This window comes from Pygoscelis adeliae, unplaced genomic scaffold (genome assembly GCF_000699105.1).
Source record: "Pygoscelis adeliae isolate BGI_AS28 unplaced genomic scaffold, ASM69910v1 Scaffold21, whole genome shotgun sequence".
Classification (NCBI taxonomy): Eukaryota; Metazoa; Chordata; class Aves; order Sphenisciformes; family Spheniscidae; genus Pygoscelis; species Pygoscelis adeliae.
Window position 1 is genome coordinate 10,666,713 of NW_008824243.1, and position 3,624 is coordinate 10,670,336.

The 3,624-nt window shown below is 51.2% G+C and overlaps 1 long non-coding RNA gene across 1 annotated transcript in view; it reads left to right on the forward strand.

Annotated features, from left to right (window-relative positions):
* Positions 1-3,260: 3,260 nt before the first annotated feature.
* LOC103926328 overlaps positions 3,261-3,624 on the forward strand; it is a 28,511-nt gene continuing 28,147 nt past the window's right edge. Inside the window, exon 1 of the long non-coding RNA XR_664073.1 lies at positions 3,261-3,333. This is a non-coding gene — a long non-coding RNA (uncharacterized LOC103926328). The remainder of the gene's footprint in view (positions 3,334-3,624) is intronic.

The window sequence follows — 3,624 nt, forward strand, 5'->3', positions numbered from 1 at the left end:
CTGCACAGCGAGGTGGAATTAAGGTTGCACGGACAGCCATAAATTGGACACTTCCTAACTTTGAAGTGCTTGACCATGCAATCTAAACGAGGGCTCTTCAGGGCAGTATTTCTGCGTGTGGCATTAACTGCGTTGGTCAGGGATGGCAAATACAGGGGTAGAGAAGCTGTAGAGCAGAAAAGACCTAGCAGACTATTGAAAGCGCTCGTTTGAATAGATGGGGGAGTCAACAGATCCTACACTTGATCTGAGCTAAATGGCCAAGAAGATGCCTCCAAGCTGAGAGGGGGAAGCCTTTGTTCCTCCAGCCCCAGCCTTGATGTTTTCTTTGCCTTCGGTTTTGCCTCATTCACTCCTAGGGAGGTTTGGGCTCCTGCTCTTGAGGAACCTTCAGCTTGCGTAGTGAATTTGTGTGCTTGTGAAAGCGAGGGTGTCCCTAGGAATGTGCACGCGCAAGCCGGCTCCTCTCGTCGCACCAGCAGACGTGTGCTACCAGCTCGCAGATACTTGCTGCTTGGCGTCCTTGCCTTGCCTTGCACACTCCCTCTTTCCAGCGTCGCTAACAGGAGCCATTGCACATGTTGGAGGGACAGGAGAGGCCTTTGTGTATTCCATAGGAGATCTAATCTCTTTTTTTAACTGCTGGAAGAATTACTTCGGAGGTGATTACATGCAACGCAGATTTATCTTTGCTTGAATTGGCTTTTTTTTGTTTTCTTTTTTCTTTGTTTACCGGGGGAGTTTCTCCATTCTGGCTTGCGATAAGACATTTGGCTGTCTGTTTTCTAGCGGAGTGGACTCTGGCTGAGCAAATTTGTCTGGGGAAGTAGGCAGTCTTTTGTTTTACTTTCCCAGGTGTAATGCAGTCATGGCCCCTTGCACATACCTTGTGCTGATACTGGAGCATTTTCCCCCGACCAGCGGTGTATTTGCCCTGGGTTATAATTATTTGAACTAGCGTTTGTGCCTTGTGGACTCCTGGAGCCTGATACCTGCCTGGGGCTGTTCCTGCATCGGCACAGGTATCTAAGTGTCCTGCGTTTGGGGTTCCATCGTGTGGGTATGGGCTTGTGTTTCATGAGCGTCTTTTTCGTAACTTTCCCCCTCTCTCCTGCATCTCAGTTCAGCAAAGGGCCTGTCTATCTGGATGCAGGCAATAAACGTCTGTTCTCACCCTGACTTCTGTTAATGAGATAGAGACAGGTAAGCATCACACATACCAACTTTCCTGCTCTCAGCAACATCAAGGAAACGGTGACAAGCTATTAATGGAAAGTGATGGTCTGGGTGCTAATTAGTGCTTCCTTTTCAACTTTTACCTACATGTCTGCCGAGATGCCCATCCCAGCCTCTCCTCTCTCCTTGCATCCCTTTGTTTCCAGCGCGTACCTTGTTCACCGCGCACATCCCATGTCGAAGAGGCTTCTCTCTTTATTTTTTCCCTGCCAATTGCTTTCTGCATCTCCTCATTCCCTTTTTGTGCCCTTTTCCCCTGGGTAATTGCCACCTGCACCCTCATTCTCTTGTGGTTGCTCCCAGCGAAGAATAAGCACGATATTGTAGCAGGATCTGAAAGCTTAGGGATGGGGCACATGAAGTCGGTCAGGAGTTTCTCATCTTCATCACCGGCTAGCAATATTCGCTTGTGGCACCAGTGCATGAGGTCAAATTACCCCAGGGACGTGAGGTCAGAGATCTGTCCCCTCTTCCCACAGGTAATGATGTAGGGAGGCTCCCAGCAGCTCACAGGTCTTGGTCATGGAGCAATTAGTATTTAAAGCGGATCCTCTGGTGATGCCCAGAGACCAAGTAGGACGGGCCTCCGCGGTGTGAACCTGCAGGAGATGACAGGTCCTACCCCAGAGAGCTTGCGGTCTAAACCCTAAATGATTTTGCTCCCCACCAGACCCCGTTAATGGCTGGTTTTTCAGATCCACCCCAACTTCTGCTGCTGCAGCAACATGATGCCCGGTCACAGCTTGGTGCCTGGTCTCTTCCGTTTCTCTTTCTCCTGGCCCCGGGGCTCTGCCCCTTCCCCAAGGACCCTAACTGTCCCCTTCTCACTTCTTTTGCACGGGCTGTGGGTTTCTTGCTGCCAGGCTTGTGTCCCAAGGAGCTGCCTAATCTGCCCCTGTCATTCCCAGTCACAGGCCCCGCACACACCGTAGCTTTATGGGAAGTGCTTGCAGGGCAGTGGGAAGAGGCAGCCGTGGTTTGCACATTAGCTAATTAATTTTCATGACTGAACGATGCTGCCTGGTCTCTTGTTTATACTCCTCGACGCTCCCCTTCTCCCCCCTCCTCGCTGACACACACACAAGACGACACATCTCGTACAAACGTCAGCATCCTTCCACAGCCTTGAGACGCGAGCGGTTATTCTGTTGGCTTGTCAAACGCGGGTTTCCCTGCTTCATGGTACACAGGGGCCCCCTGTTTCACATTTGCTGATTCTTATTAGACCCAGAGCACCAGGGCCCTGTCTCTCCCCGCAAAGCAACGCGCCGCATCCCATCCATAAATCCAACCCTGGAACAAAGCCTCCTCTACCCTGCCCCATATTTCTACCCAGCCTGCCCGCTTTCCCCTCTCTCTCTCTCTCTCTCCCCCTTTCCCGTGCTGAAGGTTTCCTAGTGCCAGGGAGATATGATAATTCTTGTGAAGAGAGCATGAAATGCCTCTGCTCTTTGTGTCTGTTTAATTCAATGAGAATCCCAGCCCCAGATGTCATGAATGGTGGGCTTTGTGCTGGCCCTTCCTAAGCCCTAACCGCCAGCCCTGCTCTCTGTCTTTCTTGTTTCCCACCACTGGATACTGATTAACAAACTAAATTATTTTTCCTCCCTAATGATGTTTTCCCACTTTGCCCATCAGGCTGGAAGAAGCCACGGGGAGGAAAGAGTTTGTGCAAAGGATGAGATAGCCAGGGAGAAAATTAAAGAGACAGTGTTGCTCTCTGGGCTCTGGCAACACAGGTCCGCTCGGCTTTATTTCCTTATTAGAGAACGGGGTTGTGTCTGGCTGTATTTTACGTGGCTGGGTGTATTTCAGCCGAGGGGACGGGCTTGAAAGCATCCACACAAGGTATGCTCTGAAGCATGCCAAGGTCCGTAACTCACTTGCAATTCTGCGTGCGAGTTTGCACAGTCCCAAATTTAAGGTCTCTTTTCCAGCCATGAGTGACATTTGGTAATTACTTGACATCCATACATACATATGGGAGCCTCTTTCTAATTGAGATAAATTCTCTTTTCCTTAATCAGACATGACTGCGAGTTCGCGGAGTGGGATGCCTTGGGAAGGGCTGGGACGTCTCCACCCGAGCAAGGAGAGGTGAGTCCCTGGGAGTCTTGCTGAAGGATCGAGTCCAACTCGTGCATGGGAGACCAGCTCTTTTACCTGATCCCTCCCTCCCGCAGCCAAATTTCCCAGCCAGGCTTTTGAAACAGGGCCAGTTGTTAGCTGCTGCTAGAGAAGGCCAGCAGCGATAATCCAGGGAGCCTGGACGGAGCTGGAGGCAGGTGGCCAAGGCAGGTCCATGCAAAGCCACCTGCTTCCTGGAGCCCAGCAGTGCTTCCTTGCGGGGCACCAGTGAAGCTGTGGCCAGCAAACACCCTCCTGGAG